Raw genomic sequence first — 24,035 nt, forward strand, 5'->3', positions numbered from 1 at the left:
GAATTGACTTTCCTACGATTTTATTATATATAGATGTTCCGCGCGGCTTTGCTTGCGTAATTTAGAAATTTCACGCAACCGTACATTTTTCCGCAAAAATAGCCTTTGGTCACGTGGTCTATTCTTAATGTTTGCCAAATAACATAAAAATTGCTCCAGTAGTTCTAAAGATAATAAGCAATTTCAAATAATTTTCCTCCGTTTTTTCCACATTTTCCTCTATTTCTTAGCTCTCATTAGTTTTATCGTGATAAAATATATCCTATAGCCTTCCTCGACAAATGGGCTACTAACACTGTAAGATTTTTTCAAATCGGACCAGTAGTTCCTGAGATTAGCGCGTTCAAATAAGCCCTTTCATATAATTTCACTCGTTATTTCCACATTTTCCTCTATTTCTTCGCTCCAATTAGTCTAAGCGTGATAAAATATAGCCTATAGCCTTCCTCGATCAATGGGCTATGTAACACTGAAAGAATTTTTCAAATCGGACCAGTAGTTCCTGAGATTAGTGCGTTAAAATAAGCCCTTCTATATAATTTCCTCCGTTTTTTCCACATTTTCCTCTATTTATTCGCTCTTATTAGTCTTAGCGTGATAAAATATAGCCTATAGCCTTCCTCAATAAATGGGCTATCCAACAGTAACATTTTTTTTCAAATCGGACCAGTAGTTCCTGAGATTAGCGCGTTCAAACAAACAAACAAACAAACTCTGCAGAATTATAATATTATAGTATACTCGTAGATAATATGCGATAGGAGCTATGTTATTTACGGAAAGTTTACGTAAACTAAATAAGGATACGCTATATCTAAGTTAACTTCACGCGGACATTGACTTGACGTAAACAAGGACACACTGTATAGTGTATATACTGATGTTTCAGTTATTTGTGGTTTTGGCATAAACACAACACGGAAAGGCAGTCGGGACAAAAATACTAATAGACTATACTATAGCATACTTTTTTCATATAAGCCTAGGTGACCAAGAAAACGTACTGATTCTTATAATACTCTATTTCGTTACCAAGGAACTCTGAGTCTTATAATAATCTAAATCAGTTTGGCGATTTTAGAGGGTAAAAATCAATCCTACACAACAGCATTTTAATTTGAAATATTTATACTTTTTTACTCTGTTCTCTGAATAATGCTTTGAAAGCTTTTGACTTTGTGTAGTTTTCTAATCGTATAGTTTTCTAATTAAATATTTCGTTTTTCATGTATAAATATATCTCACAGCGCACTTTATATTCCCGCACGGTATCCTCAAGATAAATTTAATCCCAAGCCATAATTAAAGGCCTCCCTTTTGAATATATTATATATTCAAAGTATGTTCAAATAATATAAATCTTAAAATTATATTGGATTTAAATATTTATTAGCTTTAAATGTGAGAGTAAAATAAAATGGCTTACGTCTACTGAGTAGGTACAGTGAGAAAAAGTAAACTTAATATACGTGTCGTCACGTGTGTGTGTGTGTGTGTGTGTGTGTGTGTGTGTGTGTGTGTGTGTGAGAGAGAGATAGAGTGTGTGTGCGTGTAAACTAAAATATTATGACGTCACAGGCCTGATATTAATTCCTAGTATTTTTGTTATTTTTTAAGATTTAAAGTTATCTATTATAATAGTTCTATAGAATACCGGAAAAAAGTTATCGTGCCCGTAACTGGTAACATAATGGACAATTATTGTAATCACACGTTTCAACTTCCCACCTCATTTTGTGAAAATGGAATTTATCTAATCCGACAGAAGGTAATGGATTAGTAATTTACTTACGTCGGCAGATTATAAATAAGGTTGTAGGCGTTATGGCTTTTGTGTATCAAACAATTCGCTGACAGCTCTTTCCTGGGGCTTCGTCTTCGGTAGAGATTGTGTTAAATTATAATATTCAACTCTATAAATTAAATTCAGAGACTTTTAAATTAGTTAGTCAAGTTGCATTTGATAATATTTCCATCGCGTTATCAATTAGCGATGTGTTTTGTCAATTTCAAAACATGTTTTAAACTCTCGAATACAGGCCCGGTATTACCGGGATGTAAAAATTCTATTGAGCCTTAAATACCGAGTTCTATGGCGCCATTTAATTTTTTTTTTTTATTTACAAAATTGCGCCAATCAGCAACGAATTTAGTGATCTCTTTTTGTGGCCAACTTCATACTCTTTAAAATAATGCATTGAACAAATGAAATTAAATCTTATACACACTAAAATATGTTACAAAACTGCGTGAGCTCGAGTGCAGTTAGGTGGCTCGATATAGAGCCGGTGGTACACTGAGGTATTTTTACGGGTGGCGCGATATGGTGTCGTTGGGGTTCAAGAGGTTAATTATTTTGAAAAAATTGTCATGGGTAACGTATCTATTTGAAGTTAGCTACGTAGCATGGCGTAGAGCCACGAATTGAAAACTATCGTAGCGGTCTTCGTAGCAAGTTATGGATCATCGTAGACGTAAGCAATCTACGATATATTATATAATTTCGCATCGTAATATACAATGTCATAAATCATCATCACCAAGGAAAATGACCTTGCTCAATCCTAAAGCATTTTGGATGTCTCTCGAGAAAAAATATTAATTGGAAAGTAGAAAAATACATGTGACACTCGGGGACTGCCGCGGTAAAACTCTCGCATAGCATTTTTTATCAACTTATTCAATTATAATTCACATACGTCTAGTCACACGTACACAAACAACTTGCCGAAGTCTGCCGAACTAAAACGACTTTAGACGATGTACGGCAACGCCGCACCGACCGCGGCGTTGCTGCACCGCTGTGCTGGTTGGAGTGGGGCGTTAGGTTTATTTTCGTTACGTAATTTATTGTCTCAGTCGCCGAGCTTAAAGCCCACGATAAAAGCTATTCAATAGCTTAATAATTCCTATTAACTTGTACATCATTAAGGTACACTTAGGGTCAATTCAAACCGCAACGCAACGCGTGAATGCTTTTCTAAATTTTGTATTGAATCGACAGACTTGCAAGACGTCTCAGGCAATTGAAATCTGTAAAATCCATATAAAGGGGTATGAAGATTTTTATATGGAGCCTTGCCGACCTACTGTCTGCTATTGTGTTTTTTTGGCGTTCACGAATATTTTTTTCAAAAATGGATAGCTAACATCAATACAAACAAAAAATAATCTTGGACAAAACCGCGTAAAGTGTCAAATGTCGAAGATATGAGCTGCCAAAGTTTTACGATATTGCAACTTTTGACATTTGACACTTTACGCGGTTTTGTCCAAGATTATTTTTTGTTTGTATTGATGTTAGCTATCCATTTTTGAAAAAAACTATTCGTGAACCCCAAAAAAACACAATAGCGGACAGTAGGTCGGCCATAATCTTCCTACCCCTTTAGAAATTCATCTAGGCGTCGCGTTGCGGTCTGAATTGACCCTTAAATTACGTATTAGCCAAATCACATTTTCACACCCTTAAAGATATTGAGAGGGTCTAAGGTTAATGGTGTAGAAGTATCGTGGCGGTAAGCTGTAATCGGTACTCCTTAATGTTTTCCTCCTACCCCCTTACCTTGTTACAAAGAAGGATTAAAAGTTACTTATAAGAGCTTTTTATTCCTATTATGTACATATCTGTTTATACAGTAAACTGTAAAAGATTGGATTAAAATAAATGTATCCATAGTCCATACTTAATATCATAAATGCGAAAATGTGTCACCTCTTCACGCCCAAACCGCTGAACCGATTTTGCTGATGTTGGTATGGAAATACTTTGAGTTAATACGGGAAAGGAGATAGGATACTTTTTATCCCGGAAAATTTACGGTACACGCGCGATAAATGAATTTTGGCGCAACGGAGTTGCGGGCGTCATCTGAACTAGATGACGATAATACATCATATCTATCTTTATTAGAAAAAGGATCTTTGATTCTATATACAGCTTGCTTTGAGATTATACATAGCGTAGATGGTCTATGATATTTAACGTCCGTGGTGCTAAGTTCACCTGTGTAGTGTAGATCATACATAGCGTAGGTGGTCTATGATATTTAACGTCCGCGGTGCTAAGTTCACCTGTGTAGTGTAAATCATACATAGCGTAGGTGGTCTATGATATTTAACGTCCGCGGTGCTAAGTTCATCTGTGTAGTGTAGATCATACATAGCGTAGGTGGTCTATGATATTTAACGTCCGCGGTGCTAAGTTCATCTGTGTAGTGTAGATCATACATAGCGTAGGTGGTCTATGATATTTAACGTCCGCGGTGCTAAGTTCACCTGTGTAGTGTAAATCATACATAGCGTAGGTGGTCTATGATATTTAACGTCCGCGGTGCTAAGTTCATCTGTGTAGTGTAGATCATACATAGCGTAGGTGGTCTATGATATTTAACGTCCGCGGTGCTAAGTTCATCTGTGTAGTGTAGATCATACATAGCGTAGGTGGTCTATGATATTTAACGTCCGCGGTGCTAAGTTCATCTGTGTAGTGTAGATCATACATAGCGTAGGTGGTCTATGATATTTAACGTCCGCGGTGCTAAGTTCATCTGTGTAGTGTAGATCATACATAGCGTAGGTGGTCTATGATATTTAACGTCCGCGGTGCTAAGTTCATCTGTGTAGTGTAGATCATACATAGCGTAGGTGGTCTATGATATTTAACGTCCGCGGTGCTAAGTTCACCTGTGTAGTGTAAATCATACATAGCGTAGGTGGTCTATGATATTTAACGTCCGCGGTGCTAAGTTCATCTGTGTAGTGTAGATCATACATAGCGTAGGTGGTCTATGATATTTAACGTCCGCGGTGCTAAGTTCATCTGTGTAGTGTAGATCATACATAGCGTAGGTGGTCTATGATATTTAACGTCCGCGGTGCTAAGTTCATCTGTGTAGTGTAGATCATACATAGCGTAGGTGGTCTATGATATTTAACGTCCGCGGTGCTAAGTTCATCTGTGTAGTGTAGATCATACATAGCGTAGGTGGTCTATGATATTTAACGTCCGCGGTGCTAAGTTCATCTGTGTAGTGTAGATCATACATAGCGTAGGTGGTCTATGATATTTAACGTCCGCGGTGCTAAGTTCATCTGTGTAGTGTAGATCATACATAGCGTAGGTGGTGGTAGGTGGTTAAATATCATAATATTTAACGTCCGTGGTGCTAAGTTATAGTATAGTGTATTTTTCCTAATATTCGTATAGAGGATCTTCGAAATACCGTAGCGCAGCAAAGCGGCGACGACCTCTGTGGCTCAGTTGTTGAGCGTGTTGTCAGCGTTCAAGCCAGGGGTCGCGGGTTCGAATCCCGCCGACGGAACAAAAAAAATTTCGAATGTTCCTGATCATGGATGTATATTTAATAAGGTGTATAATAAAAATCTTAAATATATGTATAGTATAAATATAAAAGTATTAAATATATTTCTGTTGTCTGGTCCCCGTAACACAAGTCCTTCAGGTACTTACCACGGGGCCAGACTGAGGTGGTGTGAAGCGTCCATACGTATTGCGTAGAGGATCTACGAAACACTGTAGCAAAGCATGCTACTTTGCTCGCTATAAACTTAACGCGTAGAGGATCTACGCGTCTGAATAGCATGCTACGTCTTGCTACGAAATTATGCGAAAATAAGCGCGACGGAGATTTTATAATAAGTACTTAATTTTTATTTATTTTCTTCGTTTGAATTTCTTGATCACATTATAAATAGATCTTTATCACGTTATAAATAGATTATTAGTTAGGTATCTTACTAATAGTTTTAATCGCACTGCGGTCTTATTCTCCAAATAATCGTTTTAGATGTTAAAAGTTTTAGTGCAGATTCCAATGTCTATATTGGTACTGAAAATACCAATATAGACATTGGAATAATAATAGTACCTTATTATAAAATGTGACTAATTGTTGCATATTCCAGTATAACTAGTATAGTAGTAGTACAAGTGCGGCGGACGCAGCAGTGTATCGGCGACCGCGGCGGGAGGCGCGCGAGTGTTGTGTGTGTTGTGTTGACAGTGCCGGTGAGTAACGTACTTAGTAATGAGAGTAGCGAGAGTACGTGAGAGTAGTGAGAGTAACGAAAACAAAGAAATGAGTAATTTTAGAGTAATTACTGACAATTGGACAACAGGAATGACAATTTTAGGGACATAGTTTTTTTATTTTTTGCAAGATAGATTTTTTTATTAATGAACTTTTAAAAAATGTGTGTAATAAAAAATTGTCCCTAAAAAATTTTAGGGACAATATTTTTTTGTAATATAGATTTTTTATGAATAAACTTTTGAAATGAAAAAATGTAAGTAATGAAAAGTTACCAATATTTTTAAGGCATTAATTTTTAAATTCTTGTAAGAATTATTAAAAAAAAGTGTTGGTTGTGACTGTTTAATAGTTTTTATACCTATAATTATAAAAATAATTATTAATTTTTATTTTAATATTATTATTAATTATAACTGATAATTACTTACTTATTATTATAATTATAAATAATAATATTTAGAAGTAATAACGTGATAGGCTTTGAAGAGGTCTTTGCGGTATATAGCCTATACCGCAAAGACCTCAGAAAACACATTAACATTTATTTTATGTTAATGTGTTTTAATTAGTTAACGCATTATTGGTTTGTGTGGTAACTGTGGAAACATGTTGAAGTAATGTGATTGCTGTATTCCGTGTAAACTTTTTTTAATTAACTATAATGAATTAACTATTTTATTTCTGCAGTTTATTTTTTTATTTAAGGTCGCTTTCTAGTTTATTTTATAAACTAAAAGAAAGCGACCTTAAATAAATAAATAAAAACTTAATGAAACTCAATAAGTGCACAAATATTTTTTTCATTAATTTCATTAATAACATTATGTTTGTGATACTACAAAATGAGAAAAATTTCAATCTTGTAGTTTCCAAGATTATAAATACTCAAGAAGCACTACTAAAAGTATGATCTTTTAAACTTTATTTAAGTGGAAAATACTGCACCGCTGGAGGATGATAAATGTACGGATTAACGTAACATAACTTGATAGATGGTTTCAACGGAACCGCGAATAAAACTAGATATATGGTTTCAACTGAACCATGAATAACGCTAGATGGATGGTTCGAACCGCGGACCGCTGGTGCATAACCCTGTGGATCTAAAATAGTGAGCATTTTAATGCCGCAATTGTAAAGGATATGATCATTGACAACGGTAACAATTTAATTCAATTTGAAAATCGTCAATCTTATATCATCCCGCCTCATAGATCGCACAGGTGACCAGAGGGCTGGAGCCTATTTTGGCCAGCGATTAAGCCTGGCCTTACAGCGGGGCAATGTAGCTAGCATTCTGGGCACTCTCCCTAAAGGCAGCAGTCTGGATGACAACCTTTTTTATATTTAAACTGTTCTTTTTTTACTTATTATTACGCTAGTTTTTATTGTAATTTAGTTTTATTGTATTAGTTTATGGTTTTAATATAAAATATTTGAAAATAATAAAAAAAACACTGGTGTTATATTTTACAATTGTTTTACATCTGACAAAAAGTTAAACTTTAGAGTAATCACTAATCATTTATAATTATTAATTTCTATTACATATTATATTGATGTTATGTTACTCTGATTCTAAAAAAAGGATGTCAGTTTTATTGACTTATAAAAATAATTTACAAAATTCTAAAAAGTTTACTATAAAAATACAAAATTAAACTATTTTATAAATAAACAGCAATATATTAAACACTTCAAGTAAAAATGTTTAAATAGTAGTAATAATTATAGTAATAGTAACGTAGTATAATTATTTCGTTCCGTATAAATTTAAAAAACAAAATTGTTGCTTTCTAAGTTCTAATCTTGGCAGCTTCTCGGCTTTTAATTAGGAAAACTAAAATATCAAACTTCTCCTTCGGCAACTGTGAATAGGAAATTAATGTTTTCACGTTAATTAATTAAAGTCCTAGATGGCACCGTTTTATTCGTGTTCTCGCTTATACAGTGTGTAACAAAAATAAGTGATAATACTTTAGGGTGGGTATGTGTTCCTTGTAGAGAGTTCACTGTAAAAGTAGCAGCTCTGAAAGGCAAGGGCCCGAGCGTCACGAGTTTCTCCATACAAAAGTGAAAAAAATGTTGGTCTCTCAGCGCTGCTACTTTCACAGTGAACTCTCTACAAGGAACACGTACACACCCTAAAGTATTATCACTTATTTTTGTTACACCCTGTATAAATCTGGCCTTATGCGGTAACAAACTGTAATAAATTTTTAATACATTAAGAATATTATTACAAGTTTTAGAGGACGCCCGTAAATCCGTTATGCCAAATTAGTTTATTGTGCTGGAACTGTACATTTTTCTGCGATAAAAGTACTCTATGTCTGTTCTTGGGACTCAAAGTATCTCCATAGCAAATTTCACCGAAATTGGTTCAGCAGTTTAAACATGAAGAGGTAACAGACAAACAAGCACACTTTACATTTATTGTACTAGTATGGATTATCCATACTTATAATTATAATAAGGCTTTCGCCATGCTAGTGAGAATGCACTTTATTCTGCTATCGCAATGTAAGCCGCTTGCTAAAAGAGAAGGTAGTAAATGCGGTATTTTAACGAGTAAATGTATTAAAACAGAACATAATTATCTAGTGTCTTAAACTACTTAAAAAGCTACTTTAAAAAACCAATGAGCCATGAGCCATTAAGAGAAGCTGAGCAGATGCATAACATTACTTTTTAGCAGCTAACTAGATAAGCTAGATAACAAGTACTTACGTATATGAACAGCTTATATGTGTACAAGAAATAAATATAGACTTTTTTTTTTATGATATAAGGGGGCAAACCAGCAAACGGGTCACCTGATGGAAAGCAACTTCCGTCGCCCATAGACACTCGCAGCATCAGAAGAGCTGCAGGTGCGTTGCCGGTCTTTTAACAGGGAATAGGGAAATATGAGAGGGTAGGGAAGGGAAGGCAATAGGGGAGGGTATGGAAGGGAATAGGGTAGGGGATTGGGCCTCCGGTAAACTCACTCACTCGGCGAAACACAGTGCAAGCGCTGTTTCACGCCGGTTTTCTGTGAGGACGTGGTATCTCTCGAGCCGGCCCATTCGTGACGGAGCATGGCTCTCCCACGTACAAACTTCTTAATAATTCCACTAAAACTTGTTTCTTTTAGGAACAATAACTTAGATTTAAGCGATTTTGGTAGGCTTTGAATAAGGCTTCTTACTTCGAACATCACTTGTCGACGGCACGCGTCGACGGTAGTCACTGAAACCTTGAGCGCCTTTTCATGAAGCTTTGACTATCCATCCATAATAATCCATACATGCATGCATTATAAATGCAAAAATTTGTCTGTCTGTCTGTGTGTCCGTCTGTCTGTCTGTCTATTATTTTTTTCGTCCCCCTTACATTATCAGGGCTATATTTTATTTTCTATTTGTCTAATAAATACAATTTGTCTAATTAGCATTAGATAAAATATCTCTCTGTCTGTCTGTCTATTACCTCTTCACGCCCAAACCGCTGAAAAGATTTTGCTGAAATTTGGTATGGAGACACTTTGATTCCCGGGAAAAGACATAGGATACTTTTTGTTTCGGAAACATGTACGGTACAACGCGACAAACGAATTTTGGCGCAACGGAGTTGCGGGTGTCATCTAGTAACGCTTGCGCCATGGGACACATGCTTATACAAACGCTGTTTTGCCATATAAATTATTACTAGTATCATTATAAAAGTAGATACAAACATATTCTCAAGTCTAACAATGTACATTGCAAAATTTCATTAAAATCGATTGAACCGTTTTGGAGGAGTTCGCGCACAAATACTGTGACACGAGAATTTTATATATTAGACGAGCTTTTGCCCGCGGCTTCGCTCGCGTTAAGAAGTATTATTATATACAAATATTCATCCCCTATTTGAACCCCTTGGGGTTGGAATTTATCAAAATCCTTTCTTAGCGGATGCCTACGTCACAACATCTACCTGCATGCCAAATTTCAGCCCGATCCATCCAGTGGTTTGGGCTGTGCGTTGATAGATCACTATGTCAATCAGTCAGTCACCACACCTTTGAGTTTTATATATATAGATATTAACTAGACCTAAAACCAATATATTTCTTAAATCACTCGCGACATTAATTCAGCGACAGTCGCGGCCACTTGTGGCCCGCACATTATAATAATTGATATAGGTCAAGTGACGTCGGTGTGCAGCGCGAAACAACAAACTATGCGATCAGAATTTTAATGAACTTTTCCCCGGGCCATTTTGTCAGGGAACTTTCGGTAATTATACCCCCCTACCCCCACCTCTTAACCCGCCCCTCTCCAAGGCCTACACATCCACTATTGACGGCTGATTAGGGAATTTATTCGACGACCCTTCGTAGCGTGTTTTTGCGGAAATTAAAATTAACATCTGCTACTGTTTTTTGTGCGAAAGAAATATGGACGTTGTTGTAATGAATAGGGATTGGATTGTTTTATTGTGAGCTAGTTTAATAAGTGCCACATGTTACATATTAGTTTAGTTTAGCTTAGATTGTTTAGAATTTGTAAAATATATTTTATTTTGCGAAATGTTATTTTCAAAGTAATTCATAGAATTATTAAAATATCGTCTTTATACAACAATCTTTGTAACTGGTTTTATTGAGTACAGAATATAAAACTCAAAGGTGACTGACTGACTGATTGACATAGTGATCTATCAACGCACAGCCCAAACCCCTGGACGGATCAGGCTGAAATTTGACATGCAGGTAGATGTTATGATGTAGGCATCCGCTAAGAAAGGATTTTGATAAATTACAACCCCAAGGGGTTCAAATAGGGGATGAAAGTTTGTATATAATAATACTTCTTAACGCGAGCGAAGTCGAGGGCAAAAGCTCGTATTATATAGATTGTTTTAAAATATTTTTTTCACGTCTTCATTTTAACTTTGTCATGTAGTGAGGTGTAGGAAGTTAAAATGTTTTTATTATTATCAAGTAACAACAACGCTTCCGAATGATCCCGATTATACAAAAACAGGTTATTATATTCTTCCCTTAATTAAATAACGGGCGAATATCTATTGTGTCTCTTTTTAGTCCGTGAAAAGAAGCATGTCAGTTACAAATTATTCCCCTGGCCTCGGGCATTATCATAACACAGTCGACTTCAAAATTACTTTAACACAATTTGTATAGAGATTAGCTTCATTATTTCTATCTTTTATGGCTATTTTATCTTTCTTCACACTTTGAGTAATTTAAATTGGATTAATAAGACTTGACGGTTTTATTAACTGTCACTGAAAAAATTATAAAAGTAGTATATCTATAAAATTATAGCATCTACATATCTTATATCTTTAAACGAGCAATTCTTGTATATATATATATATATATATATATATATATATATATTTGGAATCGCGGAGTCGGCTATAACGATTTCCATGAAATTTAGTATATTGGGGGGTTTCGAGGGCGATAAATCGATCTAGCTAGGAATCATTTTTAGAAAATGTCATTTAATTCGTGTTTTATCGAATACCTAGTCAAATAGCTAGTAAATATTAAATAGACGAAGTCACGGTAACTTCTACAGCTGGCAAGTAGTTAAACACTATTAAGCCTTTATTTTGGTAAGTTCAAGTTAATTGTCGTAATAGCGTTAAAGTCAATTTCTGTAATAGAAGCATAATAACAGTAACAAAAACTTGAAACAATTACTACATTGCGTGCAGAATGTCTCGCCTGTTAGAACTGTTATAATTGTGACAAAAATTATAACTACCACATACTAACCTAGTATGTGGTAGTGGTTTTTTTCTCGTTAACTTTTTATTTATATAATGTTGTTACTAATTATGTAAAAATGTAACGCAAAGATGAACAATTTAAATATAATAACATCACGTTAATTATTGGCATATAAAACAAAAGTTGAATGAAAGATGATGACGAAAATTGAAGATGAAAGCGTATAATGTGGACATAGCTATAGAATATCTTTTTGTAAGAATGATCTCTAGTGTGTAATTATGACATTTCAGTTTCGCATATTTTTATTTTATGTTTAAAGTACATCTTCAAGTTTTACATTCACCAAAAAGATTGAAGGAAATAACTTTAAATAAGGGCTTAGATCTTGAGTAATTCTCTTGATTCAAGTCCTCGTCAAGCTCGTGCGAAAAATACACAAAGTTCTAAACGAATGTTTCTGTGAGTTTATTAAGTAAAGTGCGTGTTATCATCGGCCCTACCTGTTTGTAATTAACTTTTAGTGTCGTTTAGTTAAATAGCTTTAATGAAAAACTCCTCCCTATTATATGACTTTACTATCCTTAATGACGAATATGTGATAATTTTTATTTATGGTATCAAATTCGGGTTAACAATATATATAACAAAAAAAGAACTTTGAAAATCTGATCACAAACAGCAAAGTAAACATTAACTCCCCCTTTTTTTGGAGTCAGATAAAAAAAAGGATCTAAGATGTTGACCAGGGATGTAAGGTATCACCATGACAAATTTCATTAAAATCGGTTCAGCGAATTCGGAGATTAGCCTGTACAAACAGACAAACAGATAAACAGACAAACAGACAGAGAAACAAAAATTTCAAAAACAGATAAAATGTATTCTACTACTCTTCTTATATGCCCCTGACTCATTTTTTCAAGTTTATTTTCAATGTACAAAAATTTTACCTCTACGATTTTATTATATAAGAAGATAGATTTATTTATTATACATTGTTACAACAGTAACTATCATTACAGACTGATATCCAATTCGATAGCGTAGTAAATAGATTTATTGTAAAACTACCTGCTTCTGATGACCTCGTACGCGTCAAATAAAATCCCTTTGGAACTATGCATTATTCCGTGCTAAAATTTTGCTTTTGTCTTTCACCTTTTTCTATTTTTACTTCTTAAAATTGGTACGGCTCTTCATTCCTAAACTACTGAAAGCTCGTAGCACCATCTCGTGCTACCGTAGCTCTATTTCATATCTTGTAGCAATTCCTTGTTGCTCATAGGAATATTTTGCAGTTCGTAGCAACATCTCGTAGCTCGTAGCAACATCTCGTAGCTCGTAGCAGTATCTCGTAGCTCGTAGCAGTATCTCGTAGCTCGCAGCATATACTCGTAGCTCGCAGCAGTATCTACGCAGCTCGTAGCAGTATCTACGCAGCTCGTAGCATATACTCGTAGCGGCCTACGCGTCTCGTAGCGCTCTATGAGACGACCAAACGATATTAAAAGTTAACCGACAAGCTGGTATCACATCGTTCTCGAAGCTAACACAATATCGAAAAGTTTGAGAGTAATATTATGGATGGTGCAGACGAGATACATACGCTATAATGTTAAAGCGTACATTTTGGCACGATAAAAAGTAAAATATAATATAATATCTATAATATCTCAATAATGCAAAGGCCTTCGTTTAAACACAACTTTTTTTGATGCAACTAACTTCTCGCCATATACTTTCGATAACTTTTTAGATTTACAAATCAAACAAGAGGCTAAAATGCTTATTTAGTATACACATTATTTCACTAAACATAATATTCACCAATGATTCGTATGATCGAATGTGATGTAAAAAGTAAAAATGTCCCGCTGTGCCCCGCGGTGTTGCCCGCGGTTTATTAGGAAAAATAAATTGTGCTATTTTAAAATCGCTTCAGCCGTTTAGACGTGAAGGTGTAACAAACAGACAAACTCACAAACTTTAGCCTTTATAATATTAGCATCAAGTCGCGACTACATGTCGCCCATCTGCCGAGGCTGAGGGTCACATAACAACTCTTAATAACAATCAATGTACACAATCCGCCCTCGTTGTAGATATCGTTTATTTGGGATCGGAAACTTCGGTGATTGTTGTCGTTATCGTCACCGATATCAAAGTATATTGATACAAATGCCTGCCAGAAGGATTATCCTTTGAGAGCATGATATGAGCAACACTATAGTGACATTTAATATTTTCAAAAGATGGTACGGTGAGTTTCTAAGGCTGCGTTTCCACCAGAGATGTGTTGTGAGGAATGGGAGATCCAACAGCATCGCCGCACTGGGCGATGTAATAGCAAGCTCACGTCAATGAACCGTTCCTATTGGTTCTCAAAAACACATTCCTCACAACACATCTCTGGTGGAAACGCAGTCTTACACTAGTTCTTCTTATGATGGTAGGCATATTAAAATTGTCCGTTTGTAACCAATTAACATATTTTACTCGTATTTCCATCGTTATCTTTTCACAACGCATTGCTGAACGTACCTCTTCAACGAGTGCCAAGCATCGCGATTTTTGGCAGCCCTTATCTATCAAGCTGCAATTCGTACGCTAACCTTATCCCTACTAATATTATAAAAGTGTCCGTCTGTCTGTTACCTGAAACAATTATGATGCTATATAGTGACTTTGAAAGACGGGAAAGGATACAGAAATGTCCTACTGCATCATCTTGTTTAGTAATAAATATACTGGACTTAGAATGTCGATGATGATGATGAGTTAAAGTCATTAATCGTGAAATATAATATCTGTCGCGACGGGACGTGATGAATGGTCGCCTCTAAATTTAATACTCCCATTGTGACAGCTTCAATACGAAACGCACGACAAAAAGCTACGCGACTAATATTCCATAATAATAATATTATACAAAAGATTATATTTTGTCTGCCTGCCTTCTGCTGCTAGACCGATGATTCATAATGAGTATGGATATTCTTAGGGCCTGTTTTACCACTTTCTGATAAAGTGTTGAATAGGCTATTCACAACTTTTTTGACAGGTTCTCCATACTTGATCTGTCAAGTTAATGGGCATTGTCCAAAAAAATCACATGTACTTTTTATTTATTTTTTCGTTAAAATAGGGTATTTTAAGAATATAAATTAAATAATTTTGAAATTCATTGGCTAGTTTTTTCCTTAATAAATTTTTAAAGTTTCGCTCTGACGTCATCATCGGCGGACAATTGACCTCTGAGTATGTTTTAAATTTCCTTTCAATCTTATTTATAATGGCTGGTTCGTCAAATGTAAGTTCTCATTATGTGAAAGCTGATACGAGAAGCTTACCAAAAGTTCGGAACGTGATGTTGGTCGAATTTATTGCTAATTTAACGCCATTGAAGGTCAAACAAAGGTTAAACATATTTGTTCAAAAATATAATTAACTAATGGGTATTTTTTTTGTTTATAAACAGAAAAACGATCACTGACCTTATTCCTTTAAATGTTTATGTAATGAGCAAAATAAAAAAAAAATAGACAATCCCCTTTGGTGGCTAGCCTTATAAGAAAGTGGTGAAACAAGCCCTTAGTCTCGGAAAAGATAGGGTACTTTTTAAAACTAAAAATATATGGTTTCCGATTACGTGTAACGAAATTCGACACAATAATGTCAATCCATACTACCTGTCCGTCTGCAGTAGTCAACAAAGTTTTGTTGATTACAGAACCCTAAAACGGAACCCTAACCAGCAGATTTTTTGTATATTGGTAGGTTAATCTTAATATATATATTTCTTGTGTGCGTGTGTATGTGACTGAACTCCTCCTAAACGACTGGACCAATTTTGATGAAATTTTTTGTGTGTGTTCGTGGAGATTCGAGAATGGTTTAGATTTACAGTTTGGTCTACTGGAAAATGTTTTTTCAATTAATTTCTTATTTATAAGGAGTTGTTGATTTTGGAATGTTTTACATTAGATCCGGCGGACGGCGCTATCATCGCATTCAATATTATTCTATTTAAATTTTAGTTTGTCCTGACAGATGGTGCTACGATTAATTTGAAAAAAAATTTGTTATTCAATTCATGTGCTGATTAAAATATTAAATAAATAACACATAGGCTACAATTTTAACCGACTTTCAAAATGGGGGAGGTGTTATGTTCGTTTTCTTATATTCAACGATTACTCCGCCGTTTGTTAACCGATTTTCAAAATTTTTCTTTTGGTATATAGGATATCATCCCAATTTGGTATTATATTCAGAAAAGTGGTGATCTGATGAAGGATCCATAAGTAATCGAGGGAACTCCTCAAAACTTATAGGGAAACATATGGTGACTTCGGTTTCGTGAGAAGTATTCTAAGCATATGCTACCAACAAGTAAGATTTTGCACCGAGATATACCTGGTATACCGTGGTTCGGAAGGTGCTGAGAGAATTCCTGATTCTTTATAGATACAAGTTTGGGAGTTTCGGCGTTGTTTTAAGAACAGAAAGCATATGCTACTATGCAAATTACATTCTTCATCATCATCATCATCATCATCATCACTACCATATTATACCATTTCATAGTCTTTTAGATCGAGACTCGAGTTTGTCAAGCGATAATTAAAAAAAATCTATATCTACCTAATATTATAAACCTGAAGAGTATGTTTGCTTGAACGCGTCAATCTCAGAAACTACAGGTCCGATTTAAAAACTTATCTCAGTGTTAGATAGATCATTTATCGAGTAAGACTCATCATTTATCGAGAAGGTTATATTATATTATTACTCTAAGACTAATACGACAGAAGAAACTCAGGAAAATGTGGGAAATACGGGGGAAATATTTTTTATGGGAAAATGTACCTACGGATTCTGTAAAATTTCTAATTTACGCGGGCGAAGCCGCGCGGGACATCTAGTAGTTATATAATTTAAGAGTAACCTTGTCCTACAAATAAAACAATCTATATTTTAGGACCATCAAGTCAAAGTATGAAATCCTTTCTATCTCTGTTAGCTATCACTTTCGAGATTTTTCGAAAATAGAAATGCTACTCACAAAAAATTTGCTTCTTAGTAATCACAAAAAAAAATTGTTCTAGGGCTCCCGTACTATCTGTAACCTCTTCAAGCTTAAACCGCTGAACCAATTTTGATGAAATCTGGTATCGAGATACTAAAAGGGACAGTTCCCGCGCAATTAACGAATTTTGGCGCAACGGAGTCGCGGCATCTAGTATACTTTTATACAAAAGTTTTATTTGATTATATATCAAGGTCTTATATTAGACACGTAGACAAATAAAAGCCTACTCTAATCTCGTTGTAGAAAGAAAGAAAACAAATTGTTTTTGACAAAATAAAATTACAGCGTATTCTTTAGTTTTAGGTTGTTCTACACTATGCGCTTTCGTCTTAAATTTTCGTCTTCTTCTTTCATTTAACTTTGGTTTTGGTGCATTCAATAACTGAATGCGTCAACGAACGCAACACCAACATTGTCATTTTTGTTTTTTGGATACGGTCAGAGGGCATGCGTCGCGAGCATGCCTCGCATTCGCTATTGACTGCGCTTAAACGTATGCCCTTGACGAACAGAAAATGGTACAGTGTGGACAAAACTATTGTTAATTTGTTAAAAATAATTATTTTCAACAAATTAACAATAGCTTTGTCCAAACTGTACCTTTTTCTGTTCGTCAAGGGCATACGTTATAGCTTACTCATCTATTCTGTATCTGATTATGAAATTAATGTATCGCATGGTACAAAATTTCAAAGTGTCTTTTCACTATCAGTCTTTCTTAAATTAATAATTATGGAACTACGCAACTGATTTTGGTACATTTTTTTCGATAAACAAAAGTGATTTAAAAGTAAGCCAGTTTGTGAATATTATAAATAATAGCCTTTTAATTTTAGAGAGCTATAATATTTAGCATCACAACCATTTCACCAGGGTGAAAATATTTATCACTTTATATTTTATAATCTGGTCCTTAAGCATATTCTCCTATTACATAACAAAAATGTATCAAATTCTATCGGCGCGATCGGCAGTAGTTAGCCGTGACAGCCGACAAATAGCCGTATCATGACCGCTACATGTAACAAATTATATTACAATTTATACTGTATATATATATACATGTTGCTTAAATTTTACGTGTATATTTACGTGTTTGTTACATATTAAATGGTCCTTGTTGTGGACACAACGATGAAAAGGGCGGCGAACATATTTTAGAAAGTTAAGTAGTATATTTCTAAGATATTGTTAAAGTGAAATCGACACATGTTCGGTCCCTTTAACTGTATTAGGTTTATTAGCTAAAATACGTAATTATTGTGTTCCTTAAAAATTAGTAACGAGTAAAGCTGTTTCTCTTAAAAAGTAATAAAACATTATCTTTGTCAGAACAATTAAATATAAAGGATATTTAGGAACAGACGTTCGGCAATATCTGAGAAACTAGCGTGAGAATAGAATTTTAGAATGCTAGCAGATGCTTAGTTTATTGTCCACGGTAGATTTATTTATTTGATTATGTGTTTCAGAATATGTGTAAACTACAAATAAATAAAGACTAGGCTATCGTATGTGATATGGGACACCTTTGGGGTTAGATACGAATGTGATTAATTATTAAATGTGTTGAAGTATCTAGCTATAGGTTTTGAGTATAATAAAACGTTATGTATTGTTGTGTATTAATTTCCGCGATAGTTGTTGCAATGAGTATTTCTTGCCACGTATTGTGTAATTCGTACGTTTGGAATCAGAGGGCAAGAAATACGAATAATGTGTATTAGTAGATGATTAATTAGTACACATCTGATTTAGATTTAATTTGTATATTAATCTAAGACTCTGATCTGTGAGTCACTATATTATGTTACGTGTAGATTAAGAACATAATATCATGGCATTGAAATTGTTGTATTGCATATGTATTGAATAATTATTGTGTATGTAATTTGTATTGTGTAGTGCACAGTGCCATCGCAATGGGTAGGAAAGAGATAGATGTACGCTGAAACGTTATCTCCGCGGATAGAAATAAGGCGGGGCTTCTGCGTATATCCCCGCATGATAAGTGGGCGGGGTCTTCTCCCTCTGCGCTAGCGCATGGCGGGAGTGAAGCTTAGACGTATAAATAGGCCGGTCGACGTTGTGTCGTGGCGTTGTGATAGAATAGTAATTGGGCATAGGACTCATATGGCAACTACGACTCCAGAAACTCTGACGGATGTTGGTCAGATAACACCATTCTTATGGGACGGATATAAATTGCTCCGATAGGTTAAATTACGGGTGTAACGAGTACGAGTATAAAGATTGAATAGTCCGCCCTTTGCCTTGGTACAGTGCACAAAGTTTAATTTCACTATAATAAATCGAAGTGAAGAGTTAAAAGTGATTTAATTTAAAGTCATCAAAGCTCAAATATAGATAAATAAATATCAACACTAATCATACAGTCCACAATAGTCCTTTTACCCGGTTACGCCGATGCGAAAAGGAAGGGTAGCATTTTTGGCAGTGTATGTATGTATAATATATATTAGGTACTAGCTGTTGCCCGCGACTTCGTCCGCGTGGACTTCAGTTTATAGCGCGCGATGTCAACAAAATTGGTGTCAAAAGCTTTTATAAAAAAAACCCTGGTACCCCTTAAATCAATACAGCTGTGCAGTGTGCACACAATAAGTATTTCATTTTTTTATATTAAACTTTATATTTTATGCCAAATTTTAAAGCTTATTTAGCCCTCCAATTACACAACTTTACCCATAAACTATTTATCATTGATAGATTTAAGGTTACGTTACTGCACAGATAAAGTACTGAGTTATTTAATACCGTAGAATAGATATAACAATCGAAAAAAATCGAAACTTAAATGTAAGATGATACCACGTCTTATAGAAAGACTTTTGAGCAAGCGTCAGCGCGATGTAGAAGATGCACGGCGCCATCATGAATTGTTGGAACTAACTTAATTTGAACAAATTTACGCATTTTCACCCCCTTACAACCCTTTTTTCCAGTAAAAAAGTAGCCTATGTCCTTTCTCAGGCTTTAGACTATCTGTATACAAAATTTCATTACAATCGGTTCGGAAGTTTTGGCGTTTGGCGTGAAAGCGAGACTGACAGACAGACAGACAGACAGAGATACTTTTGGCGTTTGGCGTGAAAGCGAGACTGACAGACAGACAGACAGACAGAGATACTTTCGCATTTATAATATTAGTATAGATTATGTGCACACTGCACTTTTTGGGTATTTTGATTAATTAAGGGCCGCGCTACACCGGAAGCACTTACCAGGGTTTTAAAAAGTTTTTAAATTTGACACAAATTTTGTTGACACCGCGCGCTATAAACTAAAGTCCACGCAGACGATGTCGCGGGCAACAGCTAGTTATGAATAAAAACAATATTATATAGTAAAGTAGGTATGATTAGTTCTGTTACAATAATAAAGTAAAAATTAAAACGCCATCTGTTTTCATATATTAGAATTAAAATGTTGATTGCATTGATATATTTTCTGGATGGAATATAGGCCAACACGGTACACTCGAACTCCTTTATTTTAGAGCGCCTTGTGTTGTCAACTTGTCACATATATTAGAAATGCAGTAGGAGTTCTATAAGATAAGATAGATTGATTATTATTATACCAAGTGATTATATTATTAAACATAATATTCTAACGTATTAAAAACTATAAACAAAAACATACTAACTAATAAGTATGATTAGTTCTATGTTACAATAAAGTAAAAAATAAAACGCCATCTGTTGAATCGTATTAGAACTAAAATGTTCATTCCATCGATATATTTTTGGATTTTTTATAATATTATACATAAAATATGTTTAAGATTTTTGAAATTTTATTTCAATACACATCCAAGACCCAGGAACATTGAAAACTTTTTGTTCCGCCTGCGGGACTCGAACCCAGGACCCCCGGGATGAGCGCTGGCCATGCGCAATGCGAAATCATTTTCATCGAAATTTTCATGGAAATAAGATATTTTCCCACATCAAAATGTAGCCTATGTCCTTTCTCAGACTCTAGAATAACTGTATACAAAATTTCATTGCAATCGGTTCAGTAGTTTTGGCGTGAAAGCAAGACAGACAGACAGACAGACAGACAGACAGACAGAGATACTTTCACATTTATAATATTAGTATGGATGTAGCGGTTAAACTACAAGTCTGATTTTAGCAAATGTAGTGTCAATAGATAACTTATGATTCTACGGGTGATATAGGCTATTTTTGAATTTATTTATGTTTGCTTTTGGAGATTGTGGTTGTACTGTTAAAAAAAATCTTATATGATATAAAACAAGGAAAATAAAATAGTCATTCTACGTCGTTTCCCGAGATTCATCTAAATCGGTTCAAGAGCTTTAGCAAACTGACATACACTTTCGTGTTTTTTTTTAACAGATCAAGAAATATTTAACTGAAAAGCGTACGCTAAATTAATAACTAAATTACCAATTTTCTTTTTGTCTTTATAGTTCGTAGATATATTCAGTATACTATATACCTACTATGTTATTGATTTTAAGAGTAACTAGCTGTTGCCCGCGACTTCGTCCGCGGCAATAATATTATAGTAGTATGTCTGCAGGCTGATATATCTCAAGAATCGTGCTAGCTAGAAAGTTGAAATTACAAAATATGTATGAACAAATATAAAAATTTAAAATATATCTTCCTCTTTTATTGAAAGTCGGTTAAAAGGTAGCCTAAGTTACTCCTTATTATATCCGCTATCTGCCAAATAAGTCCCGTTAAAATTGCCCCAGCCGTTTCAGAGATTAGCCGACAAACAAACAGACAGACATACAGACAGACAAAAATTGTAAAAAGTGCTATTTTGGTATATGTACCGTATGTACATTCATATGCATGTACTTAGTAAAAAACGGTTCTTTCAATATTACAAAGAGACACTCCAATTTTATTTATTTGTATAGATTATATTCAAAACCAAATGACGTCTGCAACTTCGTTGCACTAAAATTCAAATATCGCGCGGGAATCGCACATTTTCCACGCAACTACGTTGCACCAAAATTCAAATATCGCGCGGGAATCGCACATTTTCCACGCAACTACGTTGCACCAAAATTCAAATATCGCGCGGGAATCGCACATTTTCCACGCAACTACGTTGCACCAAAATTCAAATATCGCGCGGGAATCGCACATTTTCCACGCAACTACGTTGCACCAAAATTCAAATATCGCGCGGGAATCGCACATTTTCCACGCAACTACGTTGCACCAAAATTCAAATATCGCGCGGGAATTGCACATTTTCCACGCGACTACGTTGCACCAAAATTCAAATAACGCCGGGAATCACACATTTTCTAGGATAAAAAGTTTTCTATGACCTATCCCCGGGGCTCGGGGGTCGGTCCTGCGCCTGATCTCTCGCCTGTCGTGTCTGGGTTATAAGTAAAGGAATAGAGAGGGCTATTGTGTACTGCGCATATACTTGGGCACTATAAAATCCGTCACCGAAAGCGGTGTGGGAGCTATTATTATTATTATATACCTAATTTTAGCAAATCGGTTTAGCAATGCGATTCGGACATGAAAAGGTAACTTTCACATTTATAATATTTACACACATTGACACCTACTGTGTTTTTGAGTTTGTTAGTAATTATAATATAATTTAGTTCTCCTCCCCCGTAATTGACTTACAAATTGTGTATTAACACGAATGGTCTTGGGAGCTATTAGTTATTTATTCCCTGAACTACGAAATTACCATTTCGTCTGTACTTTATGTTATATATTTACATTTCATTTACTATAATTGACGCTATTCAAATTGAGTTTTGAGTGTTTAAATAAATTAATATTTTATACGCGCAAAAAACATAACTTTAGGTAAACACTAATTGATAATTTCTCAATTGAGCAATCAAATGTTAATTGTACCTAATTCGAAAAAAAAACATTCATAGCTGAACGTACAACCTCCTCCTTTTTTTCAAAGTCGGTCAACAAGAATCAACGGCTTTTTGTGCTTAAGCACATACGGTACGTGCCGAAGCACCCGCGATCTCCGTTACACGTGGAAATAGAATATTAAATGATTATCAATAGGTACACAATAATAAGAATTTATTTTTGTACAAAAATCTCCAAACGTCTATTCAAACACTTCCAAAGCCTTCAAAGGAATGATTATTATTAATGAGCTTGTGGGAATTGCTGTGATAAAATTGATATTTTTTTCATACCTAACACCCGTAATTGGTATGATATTTGCTGGCTGTCGCGAATGATGGATGTGGCATCTTGTGATTAAAATGTGATGAAAATGGAAGAATGTGATATGATTAATGAGATTATTACCGGTGTTGTTGCAACGGCGTCCGTGGCCTTGTAGGTAGACCTTTAAGGGTCAGTGTACATTGCAAAGTGACACGTTAATTGAAATGATGCAATGAAATTAGCCATTAAAAACTGAACTTTATTTACTACATAAGAAAACATAAGAAGACTTGGCGCTTATAGGGGTGTTCCAATTTTGAATCACTAATTTAAAAATGCATCGCATTAGCTTTGTCCACACTGTGCCTTTTTCTGTTCGTCAAGGGCATGTTTTATAGCGCAGTCAACAGCGAACGAGACGCATGCCCGCGACGCATGCCCTCTGACCGTATCCAAAACTTCAAAAATGACAATATTGGCATTGCGTTCATTGACGCATTCAATTATTGAATGCGCTAATATGAAAGTTGATGACGAAAATTCAAGATGAAAGTGCACAGTGTGGACATAGCTATTAACGTGTCACATTGCAATGGGAATTGGTATGATTCACATACACATAAGGGTGGTGGCAAGTTCGATCCCAAGTAGTGGCTTCCACCATCATAAGTTTCATACACGGACAATCCATACTTCCATACTTCCATACTAATATTATAAATGCGAAAATGTGTCTGTCTGTCTATCCGTCTGTCTGTCTGTTACCTCTTCACGCCCAAACCGCTGAACCGATTTTGCTGAAATTTGGTATGGAGATACTTTGAGTCCCGGGAAAGGACATAGGATACTTTTTATCCCAGGAAAATGTACGGTTCCCGCGCGATAAATGAGTTTTGGCGCAACGGAGTTGCGGGCATCATCTAGCATTTGTGATGAAATCAAACACTCCAGATAAAATAAATCGCCTTTTA

General features: G+C 35.1%; 1 protein-coding gene across 1 annotated transcript in view; it reads left to right on the forward strand.

Moving 5' to 3' along the window:
• The first annotated feature begins 5,978 nt into the window (after window positions 1-5,978).
• LOC121731989 (vascular endothelial growth factor receptor 3-like) overlaps window positions 5,979-24,035 on the forward strand; it is a 65,789-nt gene continuing 47,732 nt past the window's right edge. The window contains exon 1 of the mRNA XM_042121708.1: window positions 5,979-6,031. The gene's annotated coding sequence lies outside the window, so the exon portion shown is untranslated. The remainder of the gene's footprint in view (window positions 6,032-24,035) is intronic.

Source organism: Aricia agestis, chromosome 11 (genome assembly GCF_905147365.1).
Source record: "Aricia agestis chromosome 11, ilAriAges1.1, whole genome shotgun sequence".
Taxonomy (NCBI): Eukaryota; Metazoa; Arthropoda; class Insecta; order Lepidoptera; family Lycaenidae; genus Aricia; species Aricia agestis.